Raw genomic sequence first — 17492 nt, 5'->3', positions numbered from 1 at the left:
AGTGTGTGCACACAGTATATGAAGTGAACCTATTTCTGTAGCCACTGCTGAGGAAAGGATTGGGCTGACTTAGCTTCCACAGGGAGTCGCCAGCCACAGAAAGGTCTGAGCCCCGAGGAGGCGCAATGCGCTCAGCCTTGCAGCCGGTAGCGTGGCCGAGTGGTCTAAGGCGCTGGATTTAGGCTCCAGTCTCTTTGGAGGCGTGGGTTCGAATTCCACCGCTGCCAAAGCATGCATTAGTTTTTCTGTCACATGCTCCTCCCTATGGATCCCATAACCATTAAGGGTCTTTTACGCGGGCCGATAATCGTCCAGAAAAATCGTTGTATCATTCGAATTTAAGCAATCATTTTCTAATGAAAAAGCGTCAAGTATTAAAGGACCAAGTAAAAATGGTTGGTATGTCATTGATCGCCCCTTTTGAGCTGAACTCAAAATCATGGCTTGTCGTCCTCTAAACGAGCGCTTAAACAATTTATCTGTGCGCGTAACAAGACTGTCCCAGCAATTTAGACATGGTTCTTTAGGGCAAGTCCAACATTCCTTCCTCCACGGTTCCCTGGTCGGCATTTTCTCCTGCCCCAGTGGTGTGGCTCTACTTAGGGGGGAAGTGGCCATGTTTTTGTAGCGCTGGATAACCCCTTTAAACCCCCCTTCTCCTGACCTGCTCTGTCGAGAGAAAGGGAGAAAAGACTTAAGGTCCCACCGAGATTTGAACTCGGATTGCTGGATTCAGAGTCCAGAGTGCTAACCATTACACCATGGAACCCTTGACAGCAAAAAAAGCAGAAAAATGCCGAAACAGGGACATTTAATGGTTGACCCTTCCTATATGGTGTGTGTGCACACATAAATTTTAAAATCAAATCGACTTCAATTCAATTGCAATTTTGCAGGGCTGTCTGGTCATCTTTTTTATCTCCAAAATACACGCCACTGTTCAAAGGAACAGACAGTGATAATGGTGGATCCTAATTTAGCATCCTTGTGTTATCTATTTCAAATCATATGATCTGTAGATGTCAACTTGCGGGAGTTCTCTGCCGTCCTTTCATTTTTTAGCTCGGGGCCTCTTAAAAAGACTGTATTGTTATTCTTCGTCCCTACCTCCAAAGAGATGCCTATCACGCACAACTGCATGAGGGTATGAAGCTAAATCTAGCCATAATCCGGCTATTTTAGTTTTAGGCGCAGCAGCACTGCCATGGGTAAGCACCAACAGGCGGTGCTCAAACTGCTGAACAGCACCTTCTACCTTCCTGGGATGTTTTAGCCGTTTTGAAGGCAGGATTGTCCAGGCCTTTTACCAGTAGCTTCTTTCCTTCCTAGGATGTTGTAGTAGCCTTTTTGAAGGCACGATTGGCCAGGTCTTTTTAATACACAGGCCACCGCACTTGCCGTCTCTTAGAGAGTCTTTAAAGGATCGAAAGTGTATTTGATCAAATTCCGTGGCCTCTTCAGAAGACTGTATTGTTCTCTGTGTCCTCCCTGCCATGCTCTGACGTCACACTTCGTCTGCGGAGGAGCGGGACTGGTCGCCAGGGGCCACCTGCTCGAGCCCTCGCCAACCAGCCAGCTGTTTTTTTTTTACATTTTTTTGTGTAGCCGTGGCCGGGGCCTCACCACCCCTGGTCGAGAGGCATCAAGTGTACCCTTGATGGTGAGTGCTGACTGACAACTGGCCTAGCCAGTTAGCTGTTGCACCCGGGTTCATGTCCACTACATATCCCAGCCCCTGGACTCACTCCAATTTTTGGGAGGCTCACTTGCTTCCTCACTGACTTTTGATGGTTATCTGTGTGTTCAAGGCCCTGCTTTGTCTGGCCTAATTTTTGGGAGGCTCACTTGCTTCCTCACTGACTTGTAATGGTTATCTCGGTGCTCAATGCCATGCTGCTTCTGCCCTAATTTTTGGGAGGCTCACGTCTGGTATAATATTTGGAAGGCTAACTGGCTACCGCTTCTACCTTGTTCGCTCTGTTCTCACCGCCATGTTTTGTCAGGCTGAATTTTTGGGTGGTTCATGATATGCTACCTCTGTTATAATGGTTCCCCGTGTTCTCAAATTCCAGGGCCTCTTAAGAAGACTGTATTGTTCTATGTGTCCTCACTGCCTGATGTCACACTACGTCTGCAGAGGAGCGGGACTGGTTGCTGGGGGCCCGCCGATCGCTCCCCAGCCAGCTGTTATTTATTTATTTTTTTGTCTAGCCGTGGCCGGGGCCTCACCACCCCTGGTCGAGAGGCATCAAGTGTACCCTTGATGGTGAGTGGTTAGAGCAGGCCTAAACAATTAGCTGTCAGCACCCGGGTTCATGTCCACTACATATCCCAGCTCCTGGACTCACTCCAATTTTTGGGTGGGCTCACTTGATTCCTCACTCACTTGTAATGGCTCTCTGTGTGCTGAATGCCATGCAGTGTCTGGCCCAATTTTTGGGAGTCTCACTAGCTTCCTCACTCACTTGTTATGGCTCTCTGTGTGTTCAAGGCCCTGCAGTGTCTGGCCTAGTTTTGGGGAGCCTCACTAGGTGTGCCTGCACTTGCCTCCTTTTTTGCTGGCCCTTAACTGGCATCCATGTTGACTACTGCTGGGCCTTTACTGGCATCAATACTGGAAGGCTGACTGGCTACCGCTTCTACCTTGTTCACTCTGTCCTCACCGCTATGCTGTGTCAGGCTGAATTTTTGGGTGGTTCATGATAAGCTACCTCTGTTTTAATGGTTCCCTGTGTTCTCAATGCCATACTGTGTCAGGCTGAGTTTTTGGGTGGTCCCTATGCCTACCTCTGTTTTAACCATGCTGTTGCACAGAATTAGGCATAATGGTGCCATTAGGCAGCCTCAGAGGCATGCATACATGCTGCCCCTGCTGTTTCCTGTCCATTTCCGTTGTGTTTCCATCAATTTCTGAGGTTGACAGGTTTTCACACGACCTTCCCTCTACCGAACTTGGGTCCCCTCAAAAAATGCTCAAGTCTCTAATTGACTTCAATGGGGTTCGTTACTCGAAACAAGCACTCGAATATCGGGAAATACTCGGCTCGAGCAACGAGCACCCGAGCATTTTAGTACTCGCTCATCACTAACCATCAGTTACTTTTGATGAGAGCAGAGTACGTCAAAGGGTTTGGTCAAATATTGGACCATAGTGGATCGAGTAAAAGATTTTCAGATCAGTTATCATATAGGACGGTAGCTAGGAAGACCTCCAAAGATGTCTTGGACTTGGTGACCTCCAATTCGTCAAATCTTGATTTCCAGGTCCCAAGGATTTTTCTCCCATAGACTATAATGGGATTCAATATTCGATCGAATATTTAACTATTTGTTTATCTCTAGTCTGGAATAGTATTTTTCAAAATTGGAAAAGTAGTAAAGTTCCAACTTTAGTGGAGGTTCTTGCCAAGGTCCAATGCAATTTTTATTTTATGAAATAGGGCTAGGTTCACTAAAGGTAAGTACTGAAAGTTTCATACTCCCTACTAAGTATGAGCAAGGAATGAAGGACATAAGTGCACGATTTGGTTGCTGTATGTTTGTGTTATGTAATCCTTGTTTTTCATTAGTCAACTAAGTGGACAGGTATCGCGCAGGGATAATCAGGACACGTTGCTCTATGTTTTTTGAAGAGTATCTTATATTCCCCTGTTTGGATTGTATTTGTTAGGCACTCTAATCGGGTGCATCATTGTTAAAACTGTTAAAAATTGTTGTTGTTGTTGTTGTTGTTAACTGTTAAAATTCTATAAAAATTAAAGTAAAAAAAAAATGTTGTTAAAAATTGTTGTTGTTGTTAACTGTTAAAATTCTATAAAAATTAAAGTAAAAAAAAATGCTTAGGTTTTATTACGATTGCTGTACTGAATGGGTGTTGTAAAAAAAAAAAAAAAAAAAGGTGCTAGGGACTGTATACAGCTGCCTTACTAAGACATGTTAATTGGGGAAAACATGCCCATACTATAAAAAAAAACACCCCCCAAAAAAAAACACCAAACCATTGAGACCATCTAAGCAGAAGGGTTTGGTCTATTTTTCTAGCTATTAAACCTATTGCCAAAAACATAGACATTATTATATAGAATGGTACCACAAATTAAAAATTTTATTAATAGATTCTTTTGCGGCTCTCTTGAGGTCCTTATTCCTCAGACTGTATATAATGGGGTTGACCAATGGGGTAAATACAGTATACAGCAAGGATGTGATTTTATCTGAGTTTGATGTTTGCCCATTTGTTGGAAGGACATAAACGCTAAATATTGTCAGGTAAAATATAGATACCACTATGAGGTGGGAGCTACAGGTGGAGAAGGCTTTCTGTCTACTCATATTAGATGGGATTCGGAAGATTGATCGCATAATTTTAACATAGGAAATAACAATGATGATGCTGGGAATAATCAGAAACGGGATACTGAGCAAACTCATTTGTAGTTTCATAGGAAAAGTATCTGTACAAGCAATATCCAGTAAAGGAACAAGATCACAGAAAAAGTGGTCAATGACATTGGGTCCACAGAACTTTATTCTTGATAGTGTGAAAGTATAAATGAATCCAGTGGAAAAACCAATAATCCAACATAAGATAATCAACTGTATACAAACTGTGCGTGTCATAATGGTGATATAACGGAGGGGATTACAGATGGCCACATATCGGTCATAAGACATCACTGTGAGGAGGAGACACTCAGAAGCTTCTGAGGCACAAAAGAAATAAAACTGAATCATACAATCTATAAAAGTGATGGTTGCCCCATTATTCAGTAGAGCATGAAGAATTTTGGGGGCAATATCTGAGGTCAACAAGATATCACAGGTGGAGAGTTGTGAGATAAAGAAGTACATTGGGGTGTGGAGGATCTTGCAGGTGGACACCAAGATGATGATCAGGAGATTCCCACACACTGTGATCAAAAAAACTACAGAAAGGAGACAGAATAGTAAAATTCTTAGCTGTGAACTGCCTTGAAAACCCAAGAGGACAAATTCTCTGACATTAGTCAGGTTGTTAAGCTGCAATAAAAAAGGATTAAATATTTTGACTAATGTAGTGGATTAGGACTCAAGAAACCAAATGAATCCCTTATGACTAGAGATTAGCAAAGCAGGAGGAAATTTGTTTTGCGAGCTTCTCGAATATTCGGTCAAACTTGTAAAGATTTGCGAATTTAATCTTGATGAATTTAATTAAAACAGCCAAAACGATAATAGCTGCATTTCTGGGACTATAACAGAGAGGCAAATTTATTAAAGCATGATGACTGCCACTGACATGATCTATGACAGCAAGTTCTTGCAGTGGGCGGACACCCCTTAGAACTGTCTAGAGCCCCCTAGAGCTGTCATAGATGATGTCAGTTTTTGCATATTCATATATCCCAGGGAGAAATACACCTAGGATTAGACTGTATTGAGCGTAGTGTTATCTTTGGCTGGTCTCCCTGAGATCAGTGGTCTGTTTCCCGTATAGATCATGTCAGTGACAGTCATCATTCAAAAGTAACAGGCAGCACTATTTCCTCCCACTGCCGTACTGGTGAGGGGGCCACATGTCAGCCTGTCATTCGGTCAGTGAGTGTAAGTGGTCAACAAGGGGTGTGGGGGTGTTTTTATTTGAATAAAAAATCTTTTTCACTTGTGTCTTGTCCTTATTTCTTTGCTATATAGACTTAGTAGTGGAAGTCGTCTAATAAACGGAATCCATTACTAAGTCAGGGCTTAGTGTTATCTGGTATAAAATGGCTAACACTAAACCCCCCATTATTACCCCAATACCCAATGCCACCAGGGGTACTTGGAAGAGCCGGGTGCCAGTGGTCCCGGAGCCTCAAAATTGGCGCTCCTGGACTGGGAAGCAGCAGGCTGGTAATATTAAGGCTTGGGAGGGCCAACAACAATGGCTCTTCCCACCCTGGTGTTACTAGGCTGCTGTTGCTTGGTTTTTAACCCGGCAGGTTATGAAAATAGGGGGAACCCTACGCGTTTTTTTTTCTTTTTTAATTTATTTATTTAAAAAAATAAGGATACCGATATCTGAAAAACAAAAAGGGAAAAACACACAAAAGAAAAACACTCAAACAGGAGCACAACAACCATCATTGTGAGCGGTGTTGTGCACCTTACAGTATGCAGCATCTTTTTAAATTGCTGCTTACAGTCTGGCACCCAAGGGTTTAAAGGAGGATGCATCCCCCTTAACCCTTTGGGTGCCATACTGAACAATCAGGCCCCCAGGGGGTTAAGTAAGGGTCTCCACTTAACCTCTTGGGGGCCAGACTGACGTCAGACTGCCCCCATACCAGCAAGGAAGGCGTTAAGTGACCCCCCCCCCCCCCCTTCCTTGCTAGGATGGGTGAAGTGCGGAGGGGGGGGGGGGGAGCTTTCTACTCACCCTCCAAAATCTTCTATCTTCTCTTTCTTCTATCTTCTCTCTCCGCCAGTCCTAGATTTTGCCAGCAATAGAGCTTCCTGTAGTAATGTTTAATTAATAAAACACATTTTCATTCTAATAAAGTTATTTTTATCGTTCAATAGCTTAATTAAAACCAATACATACTTTTGCAATTAAATATACTGTATATATATATATATATATATATATATATATATATATACACACATACACACATTTATTTATATATTTATTTATTTTTATTACCAGTATATTTATTTGCAAAAGCATGGATTCATTTTAATTAAGCTATTGAACGATGAAAATAACTTTTTAGAACGAAACTTTGTTTTATCAATTAAATATTAACTATTACAAGGATCTGCATTATTGCCGGGGATCGCTAACCCCTGTAATACTGCTTCCCTGCTTTCCCAGGGAGCAGTAAACTTTATTAAAACAGCTAAACAATTGTTTAGCTGTTTTAGTAAAGTTAATTTACATTTGAATATTCGATCACATATTCGATCGAACTCGAATCTTTCGAATACTGTAGTATTCGATCGAATAGCTATTCGATCGAATAGCTATTTAATCGAATACTATTCGCTCCTCTCTAATTAAATCATGTTATTTTTTAAGTTCAGTACATTGTTTTTTATCTTACGAACTGGAGAGAATGGAACGGCTGCACATCCCATCTATGGCTGATACTAATGTCGCTAGGCCTATATTAAAAATCAACACCAGAGTGTCTGTATATGAATTGATCAAGCCATATTGCCCCGTGTACCACCGTGCAGGTCCTCTGGTCCACACGGGTCCCTACGCTAACTCCACACCATGTCGGTCAGCGACCGCCAACCCCGCAAAGCGTGCACGTGCAGGGAAGGGAGGCCATGGAATGGCCCTGCAACCCCAATGTCACAGGACCAGACCCAAAAAGCCCCACCAAAACCCGGCTAGCACCAACCGTATTTTGTTTTTTATCTTAATTGTTTCTGTTAATGTCTTTTTAAGAAACACGGGTGGTTTGGAGTCGATACTCCATTACCGCTGTCTACTGCTCCCAAACTCTGTCCAATATAAACTATCTTCAGGCTAGCAGCGGCTACAGTTGATTTCAGGGGCGTAGCTAGGATTCATGGGGCCCCATAGCAAAAAACTTTATGCCCCCCCCCCTACGTACAACACGATAGATAGATAGATAGATAGATAGATAGATAGATAGATAGATAGATAGATAGATAACCTTCTGCTTAACCCCCCATGTACTGCATTGTGTAAGTGACCCAATGTTCACTTACATGCTGCAACACACACAAAAAAAAGAGTTAAAAAGGAAGCCAAAGTGATCTCTGCTTCACTGCTCATGCACCTATAACCCCTGACCTCGGGCACATTCTCCTACTTGATTGCATCAGCCAGAGAACAGAGGTCAGGGGTTATCAGAGGAGTGAAGCAAAGATCTCCTTGTCTTCTACATATCCATTCTTTTTTATGTTGCAGCATGTAAGTGAACACTGGTTCACTTACACACTGCAGTATATAAGGGGTTAAGTAGAAGGACAAAGGAGACTCTTATCTTCCCTGTGCATCTGGGGCCCCTCTCCTGCATGGGCCCCATAGAAACTGCCTACCCTGCCTTTATGGTCGCTACGCCACTGGTTGGCTTATGAAAGTGTGTGCACTTTTAACAATAGCACTGGCAGCATGGAGGAAGTTTTATAAAGACATGGTTTAATTCTAATTTACAAAACGTGGGCCAGGCATGGTACGTGTGTGAGTTTTCCAAGCACCAGAGCCATTAACAGGTCTACTGCATTGCCTGCAGCACCTCAAAGTTGAGTTCATTGTTTTGCATTTTTCTAATTGTTTTTGTTTCTCTTTTTCATTCCTGCTTCGACTGAATTCGACATTTAGCATCTTGCCACCCCAGGGATTTCAGAAGACCACAAGGAGGAGAAGGGGTTCTCAAACCTGACTGTAAGGGTTGCAAAAACACTGACAGAAGCAGAGCCTTAAATCTTGGGTGGAGGTAGCAGGTAGCCCGTCCCTGGGTGCCACTAGGTCCCCACCTCCACAACATTGACCCAGTGTGCTGTCAGGGAGATGTAGCGTTCCTAGTCACAAGCGTTTGTCCACATTTTGGTGGTCAAGTGGACCTTCGTGCTAACAGCGTAACTTAGGGCCCACCTAATGTTACAGCATCCGTGGTAGGGAGGAAGAAGGGTCAGAGTGAAGTTCCTGCAGTCCAGAGTCTTAGCTAGTTATGAGACTAGACTGTGGGAGGATGACCTGAGTGGTAGACAAGTGACTGGAAGCATTATTGTCTATTCATTTTACCTCCTGTTCCAGCTATCAGGCCACAACAACAGTGTACCCCCGCTTTACTGTCCAATGAAGCCAGGGATGCTGGATGAGCGCAATAACAGCCCAGGGCCCATGGTACCTTTAATTGCCCCCCCCCCTCCTTGACAACATGTGCAGAGAGTTTGTATGTTCCCTCCATGTTTGCATTGGGGAAGGGCTAAAAGGGGCATGGTTACCAGAGAGTCCACAATTTCTGAACAGCCTTAGGCCTATGCTACCCTTAATCCACCCTTTTGCTAATTGTTTCTCATTATGTCTTTTTCAGGTCACTCGTGTTTGGACTGTTTTCAGAGCCCCTATTCAATTTGGAATGTCCTAGTGCTAGTGATGAGCGAGTACTAAAATGCTCGGGTGCTCGTTAATCGAGACAAATATTTCCCGATACTCGAGTGCTCTTTTCGAGTAATGAACCCCATTGAAGTCAATAGGAAACTCGAGCATTTTTGCAGGGGACCCAAGTTAGGTAGAGGGAAGGTCATGTGAAAACCTGTCAATCTCAGAAAATGATGGAAACACCACGGAAATGGACAGGAAACAGCAGGCGCAGCATGTATGGATGCCTCTGAGGCTGCCTAATCGCACCATTATGCCAAATTCTGGGACACAGCCTGGTTAAAACAGAGGTAGGCATATGAACCCCGCAAAAACTCAGCCTGACACAGCATGGCAGTGAGATCACAAGGAACCAATAAAACAGAGATATCATATGATGAACCACCCAAAAACTGTGTCTGACACAGCATAACGGTGAGGACAAAGAGGACCATTACAACAGAGGGAGCATTTTAACCCCCCTTAAAATTTAGCCTGACACAGCATAGCAGTGAGGACACAGTGAACCATTAAAACAGAGGTAGCATGTGTAGCACCCCAAAATTTAGCCTGAACCAGAATGGCGATGAGAACACAGGTAACCATTAAAACAGAGGTAGCATATGATGAACCACCCAAAAACTTTGCCTGACACAGCATGGCAGTGAGGACACAGGGAACAATTCAAATACAGGTAGCATATGGACCACCTAAACATTTTGCCTTACATAGCATGGCGGTGAGGACACAGAGAACCATTAAAACAGAGGTAGCATATGAACCACCCCAAAATTTAGCCTGACACAGCATGGCGGTGAGGACACAAGGAACCATTCAAATACAGGTAGTGTTAGGAATGTGACTGCGCTCCTCGGTCCGTGTGAGGCGGCCGAGGAAGCGCTGAGTTTGTCTGTGTTTGCACTGAATGAATTGTGTCTGAATTGTGTTTTACTTTTCAGCCACACCTGCCTTGCCTGTCAGACGTCTGGCAGTGCAAGGGTTACTGCACTGCTAGGTCTGTCCAGCTGAACTTGGTGCTGGGATCAGGGCTGCTCCAATCAGCTGCTGGACCTGATCTCTGATCCTGGATAAAAAAGCAGCCAGCTCCTCACTTCCCTGCTGGCTATTGGTTCACACTAGTCCCAGCTCCCCTGCTCCTTTTCCAGCGTTCCCTGTCCTCATACCCTTGCTATTGCTCTGCCCGTGTTCTGACCTCTTGCTTGACATCTGACTATCCGCTCTCTTTCTGATTTTGTACTGCGTTGTCCGTTTGGTTTTACTCAGCTAGCTGACTATCCTCCATTGTGTTTTGTTTGTCTGTCTACGTTTTGTGTGTTCACCTACTCAGTGTAGGGATCGACTCCGTGGTTGTCCGCGACTATTTAGGGTTGTCCGTGGCAAGTAGGCAGGGACATTGGTTGGGGCAAGTTTCAGGGTTCACTGTCTTGTCCTTGTCTCTCTAGCCTGACAGGTAGGTTATGAACCACCCAAACACTTTGCCTGACACAGCAAGGCGGTGAGGACACAGAGAACCATTAAAATTGAGGTCGCAAATGAGCCTCCCAAAAAACATTCCCTGCATCATGTCACTCAGCACTTCTCCCTCCACCGCAGTTTTGAGTTTGAATTTGACTTTGAATTTGACTGTGGCAGTTGGGGTAACTTTCCCTGGTTGACTTGCGGAAATGCGCACAGATGCGGTGCCCCTTGGTGAGCAAGTCAGCCAAATTGGGGTAGGTTTTAAGAAACCGCACCAACACTAGGTTGAAGACGTGGGCCAGGCATGGTACTTGTGTGACGTTGCCGAGTTGCAGAGCCGCCACCAGGTTCCGCCCGTTGTCACACACAACCAAGCTCACTGCTAGTTACACAGAGTAATACAAAACAGTCTTCTTAAGAGGCTCTGGAATTTTATTAAAAAGACCTGGTCATAGTAAATCCTGCCTTCAAAACGGCTACAACATCCAAGGAAAGTAGAAGGTACTGGTGAAAGGACGGCAGAGGACATCCGTAACATGGCATGGTACATGTGTAAGGTTGCCAAGTTGCAGAGCCGCCACCAGGTTCCACCCGTTGTCACACGCAACCAAGCTCATTTCTAATTACACAGGATAATTAGCAGTGAGCTTGGATATGGCTGCAATAAGAAATAAAGAAATAATAAAATTAATAAATGTCAGCCTATCAGCGCTGTCAGTTGACAGGCGGGTGCGCTTATTAGTGACTGATGATGCCACCAGCTGGACTGAAGACCCGCTCTGACAACACTCTAGGGGCAGGGCAGCCCAGCACCTCCAAGTCAAACTCAAACTTAAAATCGAATCAGCCGTGGGGAGAAGTGGTGAGTGACATCCAAGCTCACTGCTATTTGCCCTGTGTAAGATGGTGGTATATACTATATACTATATAACCTACATTAGAACATCAAAATTTGGTCCAATCATAAATAACCTCTATAGGGTCAACCTGAATTATTAAACCTATAATAACCCCATAAAAAAATCAAATCCACAAAAATACTCTTTATAAATCCAAATTAATTTTATTGAAAAATAACAACCCGTAATCCCATAAAAAACATAAATCCACACAGACAGTTTAAAAACAGGAGGAGTCAGGACAAAACTTATACATGATTGTTCACAAAAATTTCATAATGTATCACACACTAGCCAAATGGCTACAACAATGCTCATATGGTAATATCTATTATTGCACTAAATGGTTATGGATAAATCCCTATATATTGCAACAACCCCAAGTAGCAGCAGATGTATATTGCACACACTATATATAGCAGCATACAATTTATTGCACACAAATCCCAATTCAGACTGTATGTGTCATATCCCTGTAAGGATGCACTAATGCATGTACCTATATCTCTATACCAATGTATACCAAAGCCAAGCTGCAGGGTTAATAATCCACTGAGATCATACTCAAAGCAATATGTCGGGATAAATCACTCACCCAATCTGAATATCCTGACTCCTCCACTCCACACCCCAACGCGTTTCACAGCTGCTTTTACCAGGAGCGATGTTTTTAAACTGTCTGTGTGGATTTATGTTTTTTATGGGATTACGGGTTGTTGTTTTTCAATAAAATTAATTTGGATTTATAAAGAGTATTTTTGTGGATTTGATTATACTATATACTATATAGCGGCAGTTACCCACAGACTGTATATGACAACCTCCAGAAACTAGTGTGACCAGTATATGTTCTTATTGATTCATTTATGACTGCTGTCACATCAAAGCTCACTGCTAATTGCCCTGTGAAAGATGGTGGTATATACTATATAATAGTAATAATATTAATAATAATATAGTACTGAGGACTTCTTAGGGGTCTGTATGCAACACCTGCTGTCCCCTTTCTGCCAGCAGCTGATCACCACAGTGTGCTGCTAAAATCTTGGTAGCTGCACTGCATGTCCCAGCCAGCAGTCTGGAGTTTGACTTTGAGGAAAGTGGAGGTGAAGGGGTGGGTGTAGGGCCATAGGCTCTCTTACCTGGGGCCTGGGCGGGGGCACTGACAGAGTCAGCACGTGACACAGGGCAAGGAGCACTAAGTAAGTAAATGGCCTTGGTCCCACTGAGGGGGGTGTTTAGCACTCATATGCCTGCGCATGCTGGTAGTGGTTAGCCTGGTAGTGGTGGCTCCCCTGCTGATCCTGGCATGGCACGCACACTACAATCCGGCGGTCATCCACAGTTTCTTTAAATAACCTCCAGACTTGCGAACATCTAGGCCTGGCCACGGGAGTTTGACTCTGTAAAACAGTTGCTGATCTACTTGCTCTGGCCCTTCTTCTCCCTCTGCCCACCCCTCTTCCTCTTCTAACCGGTCCTGTGGCTGAACTTGACTCCCCCTCTGAAGCACGGTCACTAGGCTTATCCACCCAGCTAGGGTCAGTCACCTTGTCCTCATCCACCAGTCCTTCCTCCAATTCTGAATCCCTCCTTTCCCTGGAGGGGCCAGGCTGTGGGGAAGGAGGCTAAGCTTCTAGAGCAAGGGTCCGATTCCCTTGGGTAGCGCGGGTGGACTGCGTAGAAGACTGGGTGGTGGATAAGTTACTGGACACATTATCCGCTATCCACGTCAGCACCTGTTCACACTGCTGCTGTCAGGGAGTCATGGGGTCCGGGAAGATGGAAGTCCCTTGTCTAGACCCGCAACCCCTGTCCCTACCTGCTTGCCCCCCTAGGCTAACCCCTAGGGCAGCAACTGGGCGACAGTCCCTAGCTTACCTAGGGATACGGGGAGGTAGACAGTACACAAAGACAGGTATATACAAACAGGTTAGGCAGTCCGAGTCAGCAACAGGAGGTCACGTCAAAATCCAAATCAGCAAACAAGGGGTAAACAGAGTCCGGTCCAAGGTCAAACACAAGAGGTAACACAGTACAGAGGATGAGGCAGATGCGAAGTCCAAGTCCAAGTGTCAAATAGCTAGCAGAACAATAAGATATGCTGGTGTAGCTGGAGACCAAACATACACTGGCAACTACAAGGTGTAACTCACCAGCTTAAATGCTACCAGAGCTCCCGCCCCGGCCCCTGATAGGAGCAAGGAGTCTGACAGCAGCATGAGACACCAATAGCAGCCAGGGAGCCGCCCCTGATAGGAGCAAGGAGTCTGACAGCAGCATGAGACACCAATAGCAGTCAGGGAGCTGCCCCTGTACTCAGACAGGAGCAAGCCTCAGGAGAATGCAACACCTGAAGGCTTAACCCCACGAGCACCAGAGAGGAGTCAGGAGAAAGGCATGATACTGGGTTTCGGCTCCCTGGCAGCAGAGCAAGAAGTGTGAACAGGTCAGAGAGAAATCGAGCGTCGGCTAATTCTTCCAGCAGAGTTCACACAAGTTGCGAGAAGAAGCTAGGGATTGAATGTCTGTGGTTTGCCACAGCTCCCTTCTCAACAGGTGCTGCTGTGTCACCCTGCCCAGAATCACGGCCTCTTCCCACTGCATCGCTTGGAACCCCACGTCCTCGTCCTCGACCCTTACCTCTGGGCTTCACCGTTTTATGGACACTGCACAGTCAAGGCTGAAATAGCTGCACTACAGATCGCACTATGGTAATCCGTGCTGTGGATTCGGTAGGTGTGAAGGCACCCTTAAAGAGGATTAGTCTGACCACATCCAGGGCCGGTTTTAGACTAGATGTGGCCCTGGGCAAAGTTGAAGGTGGGGCCCCAAATGCTGAAATATTTTAGCAACAATTTAAGGTCCCTATATATTTTACTCTTTTGTTGGTGGTACCTGTTGCTCCTGGTGGGTTCGGCCATCAGTGTAAGGTGTATGGGGCTCTCTGGACAGTCCTCTGACAGATGATATCAGTGGACATAGGGAGTCGAGCTTGATGGAAAATCAATGCCCAACCTTTTTGTTCTCAGAGAGATAAGCCGCCATCAGATCTGTATGGCTATGGCTTTCCCCTCTCATAGAGAACACAGGAACACTTAGATGTGCCAAATTTCTGTGTATGGGGAGGACGGGACCGGGTGGGACAGATAATTGTCAGCTGAAGGATTGTTCAGCCAGCAGTTATTGGAAGTGTACGGCCACTTTTAAGGCCGTATTACACGGCCTGATATTCCGCAGAAGTGAGCGCCAATCTGGTAGAATGGAGCTCGCTTAGAGAGCCTACTACATGGCTCTTTTATGATGCAGCAAAAGCTATGGAGGAGATTTATCAAACTGGTGTAAAGAAGAATTGGCTCAGTTGCCCCTAGCAACCAATCAGATTCCACCTACTTAGAATCTGAGTAATGAAAGGTGGAATCTGATTTGTTGCTAGGGGCAACTGAGCCAGTTTCCCTTTACACCATGTTTGATAAATCTCCCCCTATGTGTATACATACAGTATATCATTAGTGATGTCTGTGCAATCCTTGCTGTATATAGTAAACAATAAAGATATATACTACCTGATCACGTTCCCCGGTGTCCTCAGACCTTGACTGTGATATATACTACCTGATCACGTTCCCCGGTGTCCTCAGGCCTTGTCTGTGATATATACTACCTGATCATGTTCCCCAGTGTCCTCACAGAGCGATATCGTCCTGATTCAGAAAATTTTCGCTCCATGTATTAGGGCCCTTAATCAGTTCAGAAGGTTACATGCCGGGACTGCCGCTATATGCCAGGACTGCCGCTACATGTCAGGACTGCCCCTACATTCTGGGACTGCCGCTACATGCCGGGACTGCCGCTACATGTCGGGACTGCCCCTACATGCCGGGACTGCCACTACATGTCGGGACTGCCAGTACATTCTGGGACTGCCGCTACATGTCGGGACTGCCCCTACATGCCGGGACTGCCCCTACATGTCGGGTCTGCCACTACATTCTGGGACTACCACTACATGTCAGGACTGCCCCTACATTCTGGGACTGCCGCTACATGCCGGGACTGCCGCTACATGCCAGGACTGCCACTACATGCCGGGACTGCCCCTACATGTCAGGACTGCCGCTACATTCTGGGACTGCCGCTACATGTCAGGACTGCCCTACATGTCAGGACTGCCGCTACATTCTGAGACTGCCACTACATGTCAGGACTGCCCTACATGCCAGGACTGCCCCTACATGCCAGGACTGCCGCTACATTCTGGGACTGCCGCTACATTCTGGGACTGCCCCTACATGCCAGGACTGCCGCTAGTGGTGTAAACACAAGAACTATTTATATGTCTTCCCCATTCTGTGAGAGCAGCAATGGTAAGTGTAATACCATATCCATGCTTGTGTCGTTTGGGGGCAGCCTTCCCCGCCGGTGGTGCTGGCTGGGTTTTGGTGGGGCTTGTTTGGGTCTGGTCCTGTGACACTGGGGTTGCAGGGCCGTTCCATGGCCTCCCTTCCCTGCACGTGCACGCTTTGCGGGGTTGGCGGTCGCTGACCGACACGGTGTGGAGTTAGCGTAGGGACCCGTGTGGACCAGAGGACCTGCGCGGTGGTACACGGGGCAATATGGCTTGATCAATTCATATACAGACACTCTGGTGTTGATTTTTAATATAGGCCTAGCGGCATTAGTGTCAGCCATAGATGGGATGTGCAGCGGTTCCATTCCCTCCAGTTCGTATTTATAGGAATTGCTTTAAAAAAATAAAATAAAAAAATCACTATAATCAGGACCAAATATTACCTCCATACCGTTATTGAAGAAAACACACTATATTTAGGCCAATATTACCACCATAAAGTGACCGCCCCATAATGACTCTATACACACTATATATAGGCCAATATTACCGCCATAGAGTGACTGCCCCATAATGACTCTATGTATACACCAGTGCTTCTCAAACTGTGAGGCGGGCCTCACTAGTGAGGTGCCCCCTAGTTGTTGGTGAGGCGCAGCTGAGGAGTCAGTATTCACAAAAGTGACTATAAGCTGCACAGGTCTTTCCCTAAATGCAACAATCTTTGGTTAAGGAACATTATTGACTCATTTTGTGCTTATTTAATGTTATACAGAGGTTAGGAAACAAATGAAGGGTAGACTGAGCAATAGTTTTTATCTTTGCATGGACTTCCATCACAGTTGGTGAGGCCCAGCATCTTCTTGGTCAGTCTGGTGAGGCCCGGGCATCATTTAGTCTATTAGGTGAGGCTCCAATAGAAAAAGTTTGAGAAGCACTGATATACACTATATACAGACCAATATTACCGCCATAGAGTGACCACCGCATGACTCTATATACAGACCAATTTCACCGCTATAGACTTTATACTGTATAATAAATGACTCTATATACACTGTATCCAGACCAATATTATGTGGCTGTCACTCTATGGCTGTACTATTGGTCTGTATATAGTGTATATAGAGTCATTATGTGGTAGTCAATCTATGGCAGTAATGACTATATATACACTATATACAGACCAATATTAATGCCAAAGAGTGATCACTGCATAATTACACTATATACAGACCAATATTACCGCCATACAGTGACCACCACCTAAGGACTGAATACCACCTTATTTTTTGTCTCACCGTATTACCTTATATACATAGGAGCTGCAGCCAATCAGCGGCCTCACTGATCACCTGCAGCAATTACATAGGACTGATGAGGCCAGAGAATGGCTGCAGCTCCTATATACAGTACATTCACCTCAACACTTGGAATCAGCAGTGCTTATACACACACACTAATATATATATATATACGCATGTTGTGCCGAGACCCGCCATGTTGGTACTCCTGCCGACAGAATAGACGCCATGAGCGGCAACTTACCCGGGAGGCCTACAGAAGCAGGCAAGTACCAATGACCAGGATAACCCTGGCACTACCAGGTACTTCTCCGGGAGCAGTCTGGCCAGGGCACCCCCGCTGGCACTATCAACTGTCAGCCGCAAGGCACACGGTG

The 17492-nt window shown here is 45.3% G+C and overlaps 2 non-coding genes across 2 annotated transcripts; one reads left to right on the top strand and one right to left on the bottom strand.

Annotated features, from left to right (window-relative positions):
* Positions 1 to 145: 145 nt before the first annotated feature.
* On the top strand, positions 146 to 227 carry TRNAL-UAG (transfer RNA leucine (anticodon UAG)). The gene has a single exon. It is a non-coding gene; the product is annotated as a tRNA-Leu (tRNA).
* A 470-nt stretch (positions 228 to 697) lies between these two features.
* On the bottom strand, positions 698 to 769 carry TRNAQ-CUG (transfer RNA glutamine (anticodon CUG)). Its single transcript has one exon. It is a non-coding gene; the product is annotated as a tRNA-Gln (tRNA).
* Between the last annotated feature and the right edge of the window lie 16723 nt (positions 770 to 17492).

This window comes from Dendropsophus ebraccatus, chromosome 1 (genome assembly GCF_027789765.1).
Source record: "Dendropsophus ebraccatus isolate aDenEbr1 chromosome 1, aDenEbr1.pat, whole genome shotgun sequence".
Taxonomy (NCBI): domain Eukaryota; kingdom Metazoa; phylum Chordata; class Amphibia; order Anura; family Hylidae; genus Dendropsophus; species Dendropsophus ebraccatus.
Note: the sequence above shows the minus strand (reverse complement) of the source record. Positions and strands in the feature narration are given on the sequence as shown.